Source organism: Anarrhichthys ocellatus, unplaced genomic scaffold (assembly GCF_004355925.1).
Source record: "Anarrhichthys ocellatus isolate YVR2014 unplaced genomic scaffold, GSC_Weel_1.0 scaffold66, whole genome shotgun sequence".
Taxonomy (NCBI): Eukaryota; Metazoa; Chordata; class Actinopteri; order Perciformes; family Anarhichadidae; genus Anarrhichthys; species Anarrhichthys ocellatus.
This window is the reverse complement of record NW_022280096.1, coordinates 1,677,500-1,695,035: the sequence shown is the minus strand read 5'-3', so window position 1 is coordinate 1,695,035 and position 17,536 is coordinate 1,677,500. Positions and strand designations below refer to the sequence as shown.

Sequence of the window (17,536 nt, the reverse complement as noted above, 5' to 3'; positions counted from 1 at the left end):
GGACTTGGGGTCACATAATGGGAGCTGGGACAGACATGGTAGGTGGAAGAGGTGGAATCCATCTGAAGCAGCACCTTATGGATGGATGACCTAGGAAGATATGGTCCCATTAGTGTAGATAGAAATGTATTCTGGCAAATCCAATCTACTTTTCTGACATTATATTTTGGAAGGAGGCAAGTGAAAGAGTAAGATAGTGAGAATTTCAGAGAGAGAGAGAGAGAGAGAGAGAGAGAGAGAGAGAGAGAGAAATAGAGAAAGTTTCTCTATGCATTTACAGTCAAAGAGAGGGTTCTTGGGTTCATTAAAGTCTCCTCAAAGATCAAAAAGGAGCAAACAGTCCAGTTTTTATGAAAAGATCAGAGGAATAGCTCTGCAAACTGGATGAAAATGTGCAACGTGGTAAAATGATGGAAGAGTTATACCCATGAAATAAAAAATATTTCAAAGTTAGGTTCAATATATTGAAATCTTTACATAGTATGTCAAAGTTATGAGATACTAAATCCAGATTATGAAAAACTCAGTCAAGTTGAGGATTTAGGATTCAATTATGAAAAATTTAGTTGAAAATAAGAGAGGATGAAAAGTTGTGCATGATACAAATACAAATTATCATGGTAAATCCAAATTCTGAGATACTAAGATCTTTATGAAAGGCTCAGAAGATTTTGACTCAGCAAATCTAAATTATGAGGTACTTCGTCAAACTCTACCATGAGCAGACATATTTTGAACATTTATAACTTTTCATCTTTCATTTCTTTTCATGGCAGAAATGATCTTCTATACAAATGGATATTTGCAGCATAGGGAAATACTAGGTTAATGATGTTGTTACTGTGATCATTCCAGCTGTGTAACAACAAACTAGCATTTGATGCTGCACTCTACATAATATTTTATGGGACTGTTGGTGTCTCCACTGCTCTATTTAAAGATGTTTTTTGTACTTGAGCTTCAAATGGAAGTGTAGGAATACAGTCAGCTGTACAAGCTGGTTACAGGAAGAATGACTGATTCTGATCCTTAACTCACATATCTCAGAGTAGGTGCTGTTTCAAGGCACCTTTTCCATGCATCTGTAGCTCCGCAACAGACAGTGGATAGATGTTCCTGTCTGATGTAATTTGACAGGGCCTCCTCTATTTGAAATGTCTCACTTTTGTAATTGATTGATTATGCTTTGTGATAATATCGCCTGCAGCCCAAATTTTACTTTTGCATATTTAAAAATCCCATCAGTTCTCATTTAATATTCCCTGAATATTTCATTGCATTATGCTTTGTTCTTAGGACGATATGGAGTCCAATGCAAATGTTTTGCTGGCATTAAATTACTTTCAAGTATAATGTTAATGATGTTTTATATTTTCTGCTCCATTGTTATGTCTTTCAAATTACAGTGCTACTGTATAAATATGTATGTATTTAAATTAGTGCTGGGCAACGATTACAATTTTTAATCGCGATTAATCGCATGATTTTTTTTGCGATTAATCACATTGTTATGCGCAAAGTTCAATAATGAATTCAAAAGTAGTGTATTGCGCACTTTTATTTTAAAAGTACTGCTATATGAACAAAAGTGCAATAACATTTGGTTTGCAAACACTTTAAACAAATAAGGTGCTTTTTAACAGCAGTATTCCCTTTACACAGTAGCAGTTATAATACAGTTATAATGATTCTGATAATAGATATTCAGCCAGTGTTCACACCTTTATTTTCATGGGTGTAATAATGCAATTTGATACATACACCTTGAAAACTGCAAACCTATCTACGTCATGTTTTTATGTTTGTTAAATTCTCAGGAGCGATAACTAAATTATATGCTTATTATACATATTCCAAACAAAACAGCTTTAAAAACTCAAAAAAATATATTTAAATGAATCATTTATTTTTGGGGATTTTGGTCAGACACATATGCAACGCTGATTACAGTAATATGTGTGGTATTTGTTATGTTGGTACATAGAGGGTGATAAGAAGCTGTACATGGAGGGACTTAGGACCCAGGGGAATGTCAGTGAAGCATGGGAACCTGGAGGGTTCTGATAAATGCTAATAAAGAGTTGCAGTTAAGAGCAGTTTGTTCTCATGTGCTTATATGTTTATTTAAAAACACGACAATATGTATTTTGATATTGTCACGTTTGATCCTGTAACGAGGGGGGAGCGGCAGCAGCAGCAAGAGACGGAAGAGGTGCCACACAAACACAGCTGTTCACTGCTCGCTGCCCGGTTCTTGTGTTATAAATGTCTGCTTAATAATTTAAAAAGAGTGCGTTAACGCGCGATAAAATAATTGGCGGCATTAATTAATGAATGCGTTAACGCGATAATAACACGTTAACTTGCCCAGCCCTAATTTAAATATATATAAACATATATATATAACCTACAGATCATCGCTGATATAGTACCTTTACAAACACTTGCATCAACATGGCCTTGCACTGGAGTTGAGCTACTTTACAACCAGTTACTGTTAAACCAGGACTGTGGTTTGAACACTTTGTGACAGCCTGGAGGAAGGAAGTAAAGGAATGGGGGGCGAAGCATCACCATCGATTGATGCGCCGTTGTTTGCTATCGGGACCGCTGCAGGGACATGAAGGCAGCGAGATAGTGCAGATCTAGGATCCCATTAGGACACACACACAGTCTGCTGCTCCTGCATCACTCCCTCAGATCTGCTGTTTCAGATCATCAGGCTGGCCTGACGGTATCTGACCCCCTAAGCCGTCTCTCTCCTTTAACCTCCATCACTAAAAGCACCCTGCCTTTGGGTCCCTGCTGGCTCTCTGAAGCCTCAGATCAGGTTAGCGCCTGCGCTCAGACTCCAATGGTGAAGGCATTTCTAACCTTCATTCTTGAAGAAGATTTATTTTCTGGTGAATGCATTGTCACATTTAGCCCTAAGGACTTTAATTTTATAGCTCTTAGTTCAACTCATAAAGTGCACAAACATGCAGACATACACATTCCCATAACTGCCAGACTTCCATACTGTACTTCTCAACACTGAAACAGTAGTGGTTTGGATTACTTTATTCCAGAAAAATATTCCGTCAAGATATGCTTATCATTTTAAGAGTTAAGAGGGAGGTGTATTTTTAGCCTGTGCAAAATACAAACACACATGTAAAAAATGTGAGGAATAGATTAAACAGTGTGAGCATCTGCCCTCAGGTAAACTGCAAATGTTAGCATGTTGGCTAACTAGCTTATTATCTACAGTAATGGGTAATAACCAAGAACTAATTAATTTCTGGGGTGATAGGCTACTTTAAAAAAGCCCCAGTCAGGACTAGAACATCCACAGTGTAGTATTTCAGGGCTGCCAACTCTCACTCATTGGCTGTGAGACACACTTGTACACGTGGACGGTCCAGAGGGAGTTATGGACTGTAAATGGTAAATGGACTGTACTTGTATAGAACTTTTCTAGTCTTCTGACCACTCAAAGCACTTTAACACTACATGTCATCATTCATTCATACACTGATGACAGGGGCTACCATGCAAGCTGCCACCTGGCCACCAGGACTATCTCACATTCATATTCATACATGGAGTCTTGCCCAAGGACACATCGACATGGACTAGCGGAGCCGGGGATTGCACCGCCGATCCTCTGATTGAAGGACGACCCTGCACTACCACGGAGCCACGTTGTCGGTTGAGAGAGAAATTGTAGTGAGTCACAATTTTTGTGGAACTGTGTTAACTGTTTCCAATGTTTTAGTCTATAACAACCTGCGAGTATGTAGAAACTGTAGAATAATTCATCAAAATGATTTGTTTCATGTGCACATAAGCACAGAGGGTTCTGCGGTTATCTAAAACAGACTGCTGCTGGTTGCACAAAATGTTTCCTTGTGTCTCGACAGTTTGCAACATCACTCCAGTTAGAGATTGCAGATGGAACAGATACCTGCTGCCTTCAGAATGCAGTAAAGAGAGTCACCAGTGTAAAGGAAAATGTAGCATTCTTATGTTGAATATTGTTGCTGTCACAACTAAACTACAAATTACACATAACCACTATTCATGTTGGTAAATTCATGTTTCTCTTCATGCAGCCATAACATGGATCTAACAGCATGTGCCATCTCAGGAATCAATTTCATCAGATAGAGGTTGTAAAAAAATAATAATTGTAGGAACTATTTATTTGTTGTTGGTATTTACTTGTTGTCTTAATAATAATTAGTTTTGTTTGATTAATTATTCTTGATGTTTGCATAATTTAAAATATGTTATTGATAGTGTTTTCTTTTGCTAGTGATTTGTTTAATTTAATTATTTTCTTGTTTAGTATATTTAGTTTTTGAGTATTAGTAGTTAGTTAAGTTTTGTTTGTAAATTGGGTAACAATGTGGGCACCTGCAGTTATACCTGCAGTTATATATGTAGATATGCAGTATAGGACCAGCATGCACCTGGCTGGGTGGTTGGATTTTCCTACCAAAGCAAGTGCTAGCTATGATTAGTTTGTTCTTTCGAAATCACTCATAACAACCACAGAAACTTTGCATGAACAATGGACTTTTTTATCTACGTATACCACATTGTCCTTCAGTGGCCCTTTGCAGTTTGATTTCGATTTTTCTGACAAATGGCCACTACAGAAATTATGGAAAAGCAATATAAACCACTAAACTGAGTTCAGTGATTTACTTTGCATCCAGACACATTTGTGAGAGAAAAGGATGCTGATAATATTCTCCAGATGAGCATTTAGCAGGCTGAAGTAGAAAGGGGATCTGGTCTGTGTGTGAGGCTTCTTTGCCCTGCCTCTTCTCACAACTTTATAAGTGAACTTTTTATAGTGATTAATCAATATCAACAATTCTGATTAACCATACTTATTCATAGTTGGCTATGATTATTCAGGTACCCTTTTCTCTATAAATGCTTTAAAATTGAGAATTTGGCTGCTGACTTTTTAAACAAAAGTCTGAGCGGTGGAGGTGTGATGACCCCGACCCTTGTGGTGTGTAACGTCACAGAAGGCGTACTCATGAAATGCATCCACTTCACCGATACCAAATCTCACTCTATTCATCCCTATGTGGAAACAGCTAATGATAGCAGCTCTGTCTTGCACTTTGTGGGGGAGAGTTTACATTCTAGCACAGCAAGTTAACCCAAGATAGCATTAAGTTCGCCAAACACAAGAAATAAGGCTTTAAGGATGAGGACTAACCAATTTGTGCTAATCAACCAAATTGGGTATGTCAGAATGAAATAAGTCTGATCTTACAACTTTCCTTATCATACGTGTTTCCATGTCTTCGACATAGTGATGAGGATGCTGACTTGTTGCTTGGGACATGTAGCTTTAGCCTCAGTCATTGTCATGACAATGCCATTTGTGTAGCTATCAGGTGGTGGAGTCAGCTGAAAACATTACAAATTCAGTGCTTTCAAACAACTCATGGAGCTAACCTTTGCCTCATTAGCTAGCTAGGTACAGTTGATAAAATGTGCCAAAACCAGATGTCATTTCAGATGGCAAAATTGATGGAACTGGCTAGAAATGAGAAGCCTGCTTCTGCATACTTTTGTGTGCCATCAAGAACCCATTGTTTCCAAAATGTATTTTAAGTGGTAAATCTAATGCTGTTATCATTGTCAACAGCATATGTGCTGTGTGAGAATGAAAAGACTGACAAGCCTTGCAATAGTATTTAAGGCCGCTGAAGCTTAACTATATCAGTCAATTATGAACTTACATATATCCTGTAATATATACATTTTCTGTGTAGATAAATCTGGAGCAGCAAGGTTCAGGAAGCAATTAGAGTTCAGGAACTCAATGTTTCACTTGACTGAGGACAAACAGACCAACCAAAGACCATGCAAATGAGTCCAATTAACAACAATATCACTGCACAGGGTCTGCCTCTCGAGTAATCAAGTAAGCAGAGTGTTTAATGCATTTTGGCTGAGCTGAAGAGCGCAGTGTGCAAGTACGAGTGACAGCTCTTATGAAAGCAGTGTAAAATACTTGCATGGCATTTTACTTTTGCTATGATTTGCTTCTACACAAAAAGCTTCCTAGGTATCAACATTATCGTTTCCTTGCATGCCACTGTGTCCATGGGTAATGTAGTTCTCTCTACCTGGAATTGCTCTTAGTGTTGTTCTTTTTCTGCAGCTCCCACACTGCTTTGTTAGCCAGCGATAGTCCTCTTGACAGTGAAGCAAAGCCTCTCTCTTTCTGTGGGAAAGAGGAGGAGAAGTATACAATAGGTGAAGCAGAAGAGGGGAATGGAGGGAAAGGGAGGCAAAAATCGAGTCGGGGAAGGTTATGTGACTGAAGCGAAAAGGTGAGAGAGGGAGCCGAGGAGAAGTAGGGAGGAAGCTGGCAGGGTGCAAAAAAGTTCTGAGAGGGGATAAAGATAGGGTTGTGTGTCCCGGTGGCTTTTGAAGTGGGTTATGAAAGTAGGGCCTAGAGTCCTGTGGAGTGTGTTCTTATACTACAGAGCTGAACAATAGAGGGGCTCTCAACACCTCTCCGCCAGAGAAAACACAGTCTGAGGTGCTTCAGAACATCATAAACTACAACGTAAACACTTGTATGAGAGTGTCTCTGCTTGCCTTTGTCACTGTGTGACAGTGTGCATTTCAGCTTGTGTCAATATATACGTCTGATTCTCTGTCTTGTTTCAGTGTGTTGCAGTATGCGTGTCAGAGAATTTGAGTCAAGCCACAGACTTTGAGATAAACACACAAAAAGTGAGGTAACGAGATCCAACTTTGTAGTCCGAAAACGGTTTTCCTGTGTACCCACAATAACTCCAAACCTTTTGGTTTCTTTTCTCATTCCATGTGGGAATACTTTACCTTATGTGTCAGAATTTGTAACTAAACCCCCTGCCAGGCAAAGGATATCTACATGCAATTATCCAGAAAATGAGTTGGAAAAAGATTCTCTGTGGTCATACATTTTTAACTAATTTGTATATATATTGTCTTTACAGATTCCTTTGTCCTTTACGCCGACCTGGAGAGTTTGTAAAAGTTTTGCTGTGTAAAGTACAAGTTGCTGACTCGCTGGACGGGAGGACACGATTGCGGACTGAGGCAGACTGTTGGTGTGTTCCTGGTGAGGATTTCACCGCCGTGGCCGTCACCGCCGCTGTCGGCGTGTGTTTTTTGGACGACATACTGTTTTTCTCAAGGACTGACATTAAATTGTGATTTTGGATTTGCTGTGCAACTGTTTCCGCTGAGGACGAGGATTTGGGAGGCAGCACCGCACCCGAGCTACACAGGCCTGCAACGTTTTCTTATTGTAATGTGAGTGAGTGTGTGTGGGCCCATGAGTGTTTTAAAGTCAATTTGAGTATTCTGTCATACTGCAAGGTGTTATTGCTGTTATTCATGATGAAGCATCTTTAATGTCATAAGGCTTTTCCTTAATAAATTTGAGACTGATCTGGTCAACTGGCTAGGACAGGGGTCGGCAACTGCGACTCTTCAGCCCCTCTGTTACAGCTCCCTGAGGCTACATCCACACTAATACGTTTTCGTTTTAACAAGCAAAAATTTTCTGCATTATTAATTTGCCTGGCATGGACACAGAGAGAAGTGACAAATTTATGTAAAAATCTATTTCTTTGACTGCTCTTCATTAGTCATCTAAAAAACACACATGGCACACTTGATGTCCCATACATGGCAACATGTTGACATGTTTATAAAAGACATGAATGTTGCCCTAATATGGTAACATTATTTAAAAATTTGAGTATTCACTATTTACTTATGTAATTTTGTAGATATTTAAACTTTTCTGGGTGGGCTTTCTTATGACTGTGAAGCTACAGAGGGTCCACCTGGTGCTTAAGCACGTTTAATATCTCTCCCCTACAGTGTCATTAACTAAACATTCCTCAAGCGGCAGTGCGCATACAAACATTAGCTGTTAGCGTCATGTTTGACAGCAGTTTCATTTTGTCTCAAGTATATGGCTACCTGTAGGCTCCATATACACACACTTTAATAATAATCATTACATAAATACTGCACACACGTCATTGATGAGTGTAAATTGCTTTTTGGTTCATGTCATCAGGGATAAATTATAGTGGCATCAGCTGCCTAAGGCAAATACAGTTTGATACGTTTATATGAAAGTGTGTGAGGTGGTTAGTATGAGTGTTAGCATGATGTTTTGTAGTACTTGTGTTCTAGTGTCAGAGCAGCCCCCACCCCACACCATGCAACACCATAGCAACAGAGCTAAATAGTCCCCCCCTTCCCATCATGTCAGCACACACCCATCCTCCCCACTCACATGTTCACTTCCTCACTCTCTCACCAAAATGTCCTAAATTACCTCTGACATTCTCCAATGAAAAGAGGAAACAACACTGTGACTTATTTCATTGGCGGAGCTTTGAGCCTGTGAAATAGCATGCTGTTATTTACCAGCCCCCCAGTGGCAATTATAAGACGCACCCTGGAAGGCTGTCCACCGCTACTCCAGCTAGCAGGGGGTCCTTTTAGATACAATAGACACAAATGACAATGAAGTAAACAACCACCATTCAGCTGCTCTCACACTGATGTAAATGGCACGGGCATTGCTTAAAGCGATAAGAACATGGGGGATTTATGAGAGAGGACTGCCTTGATTTCAGTTTCCTTACTGATAAGTATTTCTAAGTATATTGACTTTAAATATACAAATGAAACAGTTTTAGTAACAGAAACATATTTATAGATTATGTAGAAAGGACTGAATCGATCTTACAGGACACAGCTTATAATCAAATGTTTGTGAATCTCTGTGCGTTGATTCTTATGAGTCTTTACTTTTAGTCTTTTTGTGCAATTACTCTAATAAATGCTAACACACAATTAATGAAGTAAATTATTAAGCCAAAACTACAAACACTCTTATTTTCACTCTCTTTCTCAAATGTGAGGAAATGTGTCTGTTTTGATGTGAATGTAAATTGAACATCTGTATGTTTTGGACAAGGAATTTGAAGACATCACCTCAGGCTCTGGGGAAAAAAAGAATGTATACATTGATTGAAAGAAATAAAATAACAAATGTTTTGCTTTTCTGAGTGGGAAAACGGTAAAAAAAAGACAAAAACATCTTCTACAACTTAAAAATTACCTGAGTATTAAAACCTGGTACGAGCTAATAACAACATCTTGCAGTCAACAGTTCTGATTAGTTTTGGTTGCTCTTTGAACATAATAGCAGACCCCATTAATGCAACTGTCAGCTGTTTGTCCTGTTGACACATCAAGATGTATGTGTGTGTTTGTGCATATACTGTATGTCCTAAGCATTTAGAGTAAACTTAATTATGTTAAACAAAGATATCTATATAAGGTGTAGCACTTCTTCACAGATCCTATTTCAAATCCTTTTTAAAACATAAATCTGGTAGTGAACTTCTAAATATAAGGCAAGAAATCTCTGTCCGTCTGTCCTTCACATATCTCGACAACCACTCGTCCGATCTACTTCACACTTGGCGGGTGTATTGCTGGGAAACCAAAAACATGGGACATCGAAGTTGGTGCAATTAAGACATTTGACACGTTCAATATTTAATAAACATTGAATAATAGGCAATAACCCTTTATGCAGCAATAACCTTTATGGGCTTCGGGGCTCTGCAGACTGAGTTGAGCTTGTCGTCCGCAGTTGGCTTTTACAGATGTTAGATATACCAGTGTTACAACCACATTTTTTTCCGACTATGTGAAGCCATTGTTGTGGACTGTGAACTCCTGGCTCTTTCTCAACCTCTCTGCTACATACTTAACTGCCTCCTCTTGCAAATTCTCAGAGGCATTCTTGACAAGCACTTTCAACACTACTCACGTGCTTCTGGTCAATACTAAGGAGAGTTTTGATCATTTTAATTGCCCTTTTGACTGCTCTTGATGGTACTCTTCCTTTGAAGAACAAAAGCCCTGCCACTTGAAAACACTCCAGTGAGTCTTGCTCACTCGTCTCCTGCAAAATAAAAGCCTGTCTTCCAGCTGTTATTTTATTCAAGGAAAAGGATTTGATATATGGTTTACAAGTGAAATTAATGATTGTTGGGAAATCCCAAACTTTCTGTGAGCACTTGACAGCACAAAACTGCTCTCCTTAGACTTACCAAGGACTTTTCACAAACAGCAGGTCCCAAATGTAGATGTAGCTTTTGGCAGTGCAGACCTGACTATTTCATAATGAATTGCTTGAAAACTGAGTGAGTTTCAGGGATACGGTAATAGCTTCTCATTTTGCAGTGAATTGTTTGAAGTAGTCATAAGTATAGAAACGCCAAGCAGACATTACACATTGTACATATGAATTTAGGCCTTATTATTTATTTACATTGTTTTCTTACTCTATGTGCAGTTATGCAGCAGATCTAGCTATCTACTGCAGAGTATAGTGGCTATAGTGGCTCAATAAAGTACCCACTTTGTGTTTGGCTAAAATTCCCCAGTGGACCAAATGAATAAATAATAGCACCATTGTCCTCAGACTGGATAGTTCTTTGAATAGTTCGAGTCCACACTTTTTTCTTCTGTCCATTTATCTCTTTCTGGATAAGTGAATGAACATTATAGGATGTTCTTTGTCATTATCTAGGTGATTGATTGCACCAACTGCAATCCAAAATACTGCAGATAGACCATAGTGCATATTGTTGTAAATCTCTAAACTGACTTTCGATTGGTTACCAGTTGCCTAACAGTCTGCCTCATTGAATAAGTGAACTTTGATTTGAATCCATCTGCTTTGTCAATGAGTCATGCTTTTGAGCCTAAAACCATGTTTTGCTGCATGGTTGCAAAATGTTTCTGTTTGCAGACATGTTCTACTGTACCACTGCTCTTAACCACAGGAACCAAAAGGGCAAAGCCTCCTGGATTTTTTCTTGTTGAGAAATAAATGTAATAATTCTGTTTTCGGGTAATATTAAATTAATTTATGCATATATAATTAGTCTTGAACTTACTTTTTTATTTTCTACTTTCATGTTTCTTGCTTTGTTACTTTAGATTTTACCATTGATTTTACCTGTTTTGTTTGTTTCATAATGTACAACTCGTCGGAGTGCACTCTGGCACGAACTGGACGGTTCGTAAATCCAGAGAATGTACCGTTCGGTTTTTCAGAGCATGTTCAGCCAACTTCAGTAATGTGTAAAAGTTACTTGTTTGCCATAATATTTAATAAAACATTGAGCTCCTCGGTCAAATGTACACTAATGCCTAACATTAGCTAAAGCCAATGTTTTGTTTTTACTTATTTCCATAGGCATATTGTTGCAGTCTCATGTCAAATCAGAATTATTGTCATCCTCACTGGTGTCAAGCTCTTGCACAAGAAATGTTTCTTTCACCCATTTTAACTTACCATTTGGTTAAGTCATTTAGAAATAGAATGTTGTGTTTCTTTGCTCTCATTTTAGTGTTGAGCGTCAGATTAGATTGGATAAACGAACACACCCTTGGTGTCATTCTTAAAACTCCTCTTCTACTGTTGTTCTGCACATGCAAGAAAATGTAACAGTACTTGTGTCACTTTGGGGACAGAGCGTTGTAATTATTGAACTGTTATTTTTAAGTAGTAGAGTATGGAGGTCGTTGCACTGCAGACTGCAAATAGGAAGAGGAGAGATTGTCTATTACTATGGCATCCACACTGAGTATTTCCCCTCTGGCAATATTTATCTCTATCAAAGGCCATATTGTCTATCGGAATTGCTTCCAAACGGTTACAGGGGATGGTATGACAGAAAGTGTCCTCACTGCTCAACTTTATGGAGGTGATATAGACATTTCAGTGAATGTAATGCCACACCAACACCATGACCTCTCGACCCATACCTCAGGGGATCTTTCTCTTTTTATTGGTAAAGTCTCATTCTGAGGGGTTGAGGAGGGGTCTCACTGACCTATCAGTTGAGAGCCAGCTGCAGGGATGCAGGGAGAGCAAACAAAATGAGTACAATTCACCCAAACTCAATCTCCCTTATCTCTAAATGTAGGCCACCTATCAGCTGAAACTACAGAGGTATTTTCTGACCTCAAGAGCAGACACTGAAGAACCTCCAAGAACCATGCCAAGCTAAAAAAACGTAACAGAATTGTGACGCCAATATACAAAACTGAACATACACAGGCACGGGAGGGGAGATTTTATGTGGTTCGGTAGGTGTGAATTTGTGCCAATCTAATGCCAATCTAATGCTAATGTATAATTCCTGGCACCCTCAAGTGCATCTTAATGATAATGAACACATGCAGTTACCATACATAATGAGACCAGAACAGATTTTGCAAAAATGTTGTTCTTTAGTCATTTAAGATCTGGCAAACAACAGCACACCCTCACAGATGACAATCAGCCATGTTTTCTCTCATGTAAAGCCACTCAAAGTCAGTTATGTATTGTGTTCTGCAGTGTTTTTTTGTAATGTATTGCCTTATCATTTTTATTATTTGAACACAAAATAATCATATTCCAAGAGGAAAAGATAGGGACTGTGGTTCATTTACAGCCTTTATTAGTCCAAACAGATCACTGTTTTGCTGGCCATGTGTTTTATACCTTCGTATTGAACCGTTTGGTACGAAGCTCACGGTTCGGTACGCATTACGAACCGAACAATACGTTTGAATAATACTATTGCATTTGGAAAATGCAAAAGCTTAAATTGTGGGAAATATAATGTTCTCTCGGTGGAGCCAATGCGCTCAACATGGCAACCCACCCGACGTAACAGGCAACGTGCTGCCTGACACGCCCACCACGGAAGAAGAACATTGTACTCTGTTGAGGCACGTGTGTTCTGGGAGGCGTGCTACGCTAAACTAGCTTAGCAGGAAAAACAACAGCAGCACATATGCTACAAACTCTCCCCGCAGCGTTTAGCTGTTCCCTACCGATTCAAACAGGGCTAAAGCAATCGCCACACAATCCCCATTTCTCCAGACCATAATTCTTTGTAAAAGGAAACAAAAGCCCAAACAGAGAATCAAATGTCCTTTCTTTGTTAACAAAGAGTTCAATGATGCGGTTGTACAGAATATCGGTGCAGTTCAGTTCCAGCCAGAGGTCCTCTTGCGAACTTGTTCATTGAGTTTTAAATCCACTCGGGTTGAAAAGGTTTTCAAAAGCACCGTAGCTTGTAAGTGTCGTGCCGTGCTATGGTGTCTTGTTGCTGCCTTAGTTAGCAAATCTAGCGTAGCTCCAAACACCAAGATGCTCAGTCGCAATTAAAACGCATTCCCAGCCATAAAATGTTCAACACTTCTCCAATGCTGTCAGCCAGAAATACCGTTCGTAGTTGCTGGACTGAAAGTGGTGCACAAATCCTTTTCCTGGCTGGGTCAGGGCTGATGTCCAGCTTTTCTTAGAATTTCCTTCTTGAGAAATCCGTTTCTCCTTCTTCAGCCATTGAGTTTTAAAAAAACAAAGCTTGGAAAAAAAAAAGCATCTACACCAAGCAAAACGCTAAAAATGTCATGTCAACGTTATAACTTCTTACATATCTTTCAACTTGAACTGTTACTACTACTACTAAGTTCTGCTAGCTAGCTTCAGCTTCACAACTGTGATGCTAGCCCACTGACCAATCACGGCGCACGTTAATGCTGAGCCGCACTTTAATGCTGACATACTCGGCTAGGCCACCCAGAAGCTCTGAGCACATCAAAGAATACGTCCAACATGTCAAACTAATATCTGATTGGTTGAAGACTATGAATCAACAATATTGTCCCCATTTACCTAAACTTCAAATGGATTCCTGCTGACCTCGGGCCTCTCTTCTTACCTAGAGACAGCATTGGGGCTGAATCTGATTGGATAAAAGCTCTACTTAAAACAAGCTATGCTGGAAGCAGCGTTGGAAGCAGGGCAACAGAGGAAGACAGTTGCTGTGCGATGAGCTAATGGGATAAATATTTAGAATAGATGTAGTGTATTTATGAAAAATTATTAAATTATAAAATAGCTATAACTTTGTGATTCTGTTTAGGCCAGCAGAGAAGGCTTTGCTGGCCCTGACGGCCCACCACTGCTGTTTTGACACTATATTTTTGTTTGTCCACACCTGATTCAGCTGCATTCTGCTGGAAGATGCGCGAAGAACCCCTTTTCATACTATCACACATACTTTGAGTTGAGTCCCTGAAGCTATTTGTGTACTTTCCTTTTTCAACAATTTTTTCTGTACTTCTTGCAGGCAGCAAGCTCACACAGTCAAGGATTACATTTTCTTTGCACTCACACATGCAGGCCCACTCTCACCAATTGCCCTATGAATGATAATTCGCAAGTCATTTTCTGTGCAATAACAACACCTTTCTTACTTTTTGTGTCATTTATACACCATAGTCTGTACTGACTGCAATGCAAACGCATCAGCTTAACTATGATATGCTGTCAACAAGTGACGTAGTATAAAATGTGGGAGAGACCACTTATGATGGGTTAGGGTGAGGAGGTCGATGGGTCAAACAAACACTGTGAGAGACTGTGTTTAAGACTGCTGTCCCAAAGTGTCTTTAAGTTACGTTAGTGATGTGTTTTCTGGAAATTACGTGGTTCTAGGAGGTGAATGAGGGACATCTTGCAGGGCTGGTTGGTAAACTGCTATATTTGACGAGCTAAGTGCTAACAGGAAAGTCCTCTGGGGATATGCTAGGGCAAGTCAGTCAATAGCTCTGCAAGCTTCTTTCTCTTTTCTTTTTATTGTGCCGTGATTACTCCTTGGCATTTTGTTCTTTAAATTGTATGCCGTCTCATAAGTAAAGAGTTGGGGGGAAAGCTGTCAGTTAGTAGCAAGATAAATAATAGGAAAATTGTCTGAGGCCGTATAGGTAGGATTGGTCATCTTTAGAATCTAGCAAGAGAGCACTACATTTTTTAAATGATCCAACCTAAAAGCCCAGTCCAGTGTTGCAACCTCTTTTCCAATGAAAGTAGCTAGCAGCACTAGCTGTCGCCAAGAAGTCAACACTGACAGCTCGTCCCTTCAGGCCTCCCTCCAAAGCCACTCCCCCAAAATGATCATAATGACTTAAACAACATGGCTGTTGTTAGTACTCACAACTGTCAAGCTAGCAGCTTGTGGAAGACTCCAGTGACACGGAATGAGGGCAGAGTGTGCACAGGTAAACAGTAGGGGTGTAACGGTTCACAAAATTCTCGGTTCGGTTCAATACAGTGGTCCGTAAGCATGTCTGTACAGCCTGTGTTTTCCTCTCCAGTGTAGGGTCTCATATCCACGGCTATAAATATAACAATCGCCGTGGCGATTGCTTTAGCCCTGTTTGAATCGGTAGGGAACAGCTACATAAACGCTGCGGGGAGAGCTTGTAGCATATGTGCTGCTGTTGGTTTTCCTGCTAAGCTAATTTAGCGTAGCGTGCCTCCCAGAACAAACGTGGCTCACCAGAGTAGAATGTTGTTCTTCCGTGGTGGGCGTGTCAGACAGCACGTTGTCTGCTACGTCGGTTGGGTTGCCATGTTGAGCGCAGTGGCTCCACCGAACATTATATTTCCCACAATTTAAGCTTCTGCATTTTAACAAACGGTTTGTAATGGGTACTGAACCGTAAGCCTCGTACCGAACGGTTCAATACGAATACGTGTATTGTTACACCCCTAGTAAACAGGTAGGGAACGTTAGCCCATCCAATCCTTTCATTCAGACCAAATTAAATGATTGGACAGGCTTAATAAAGTCCTGCGATGTGACAGCCACAAAAACATTATTTTTTGTCAGAATATTTGATTCGTTGATAATGATATCAAAAATGTTTTTGATGACGATTTTCAACCCTGCCTTTAATGCAAAGATGATCTGCTATATTGGAAGTTATACTGTATATGTTTTGTTAAATGTGAGATAAATGAGATGACAAACATGTCAGCCACTCCATATGCTGATATTCTACATTTATATGATGCCACTACCTTGTATACCATATATTGTAAACAATAAAGGCTCAGTTGCGTGAATAAGGACAGTTTTCCGACTTCTGAGATTAATTAGCATCCAACAGCGTATGATCACCACACAGCAATTTATTATCACTAACTGGTCTACTGGAGCGCTCACTGGGATGCTAGCAGTGACATCCATCTGCCTGTCCGCTTGTTTTAAATCTCTTCATGCAGTGAGAGATAGTCAGGGAAGTGACAGCTCTCGCAGCATGGTGGTTCAGCCTCATACAACAGGAGAGACGGTGTGGAAGGGAAGTGAGCAATGTCAATCCCAGAATTCATCTGCCATGACATTTGCATCCAGAGCCAGGTTGTGATTCACAAACTTCCAACATACAAAAGTTTTGTTTTTTAAGTCACCATCCATTAAGGAGTGAAATTAAAGCAATATTGAATAGCTGTTTTTCTAGCTTCCTTACATTATCCAAATATGTAAGACCACTCCTTTTCCTCAACTACATGTCTGAGCTGGTTTGCATTGCAGCAGCCATTTAGCATTGTGAGTGAATGTATGCTATGCTATGGAGGTTGCCTATACCATCCTGCAGTCTTGACATCCCTGCCAAACTAACAGGCGAGCTTCTGTCACAGAATGGGAGTAATGATGAGTTGCAGTATAAGGCTGGCGCACCACAGCACACAGCACACACACACACACACACACACACACACACACAGCCACAGGGTTTTACATGGTTCGAGAGTAGATTCATAGCTGATCTTTCAGCGTTTTATTCTCTATACAACCAAAGCCATTCACATTACATGTGGTTGTATCACCGGCAGTCCTCAGGGTTAGCGGCCTGTATTAAGAATTCTGTTTGACTTCTTCCTCCCTTTACTACATGTGAATGCTAGTGCCGACTGGATTTTCACATCCACTGATGAATTCAAATGAACAGTACCCAACACCCAAATGATGTTGCAATTTATACTGGACAATAAAGCTTGTGATATAAACAAAACAATTCTAAAAGATTCAAAATTGTAATGAATTTTTTTTCAACTAATACACAAGCTTCATATTCTTCAGGACTTTATGTGCAAGGCTGTTAGGCAGGAAGAATAGAAGTCCTGCAGAACCTGCAAGACTGCCATTGTTATGCAGATTTATAAATGTATCACATACTATTGACAGTACCAGATCTAGGTAGAGCACAGGCATTTTCTTCAATAATCACGCTAATGTATCTGCTCCAGCTGTATGTGTTTCCTATTGACCTGATATGTGCAGACAGCTGGCTAGCTAGCGTTAGCGACCCAGCAGGATGGAATAGACTGAACAGAGAAGAAACTGCACTCAGTGATCTCCTGTGTCTTCATCTCTTGTACCCAGAGATGATACCTTGTCAACAGCCACAAACTGAGGGTGCAGACTGGTGTGCAGTCTTTTTTCATTCTGTCCCTCTCGTAGATGTAAATTCACTACGCAATGGCCCCGTACTGCTGACCACCTGGAGACAGGACACACCTGGAGTAACGACAGTCCTGCAAGCTGCAGCAGGTGTGCAGATACAGCAATGT

The 17,536-nt window shown here is 39.8% G+C and overlaps 1 protein-coding gene across 1 annotated transcript in view; it reads left to right on the top strand.

Moving 5' to 3' along the window:
- The window catches only part of nrxn3b (neurexin 3b), a 389,076-nt gene that overhangs the window by 53,128 nt on the left and 318,412 nt on the right, over positions 1-17,536 (top strand). Inside the window, exon 2 of the mRNA XM_031872805.1 lies at positions 7,002-7,320. The gene's annotated coding sequence lies outside the window, so the exon portion shown is untranslated. The remainder of the gene's footprint in view (positions 1-7,001; positions 7,321-17,536) is intronic.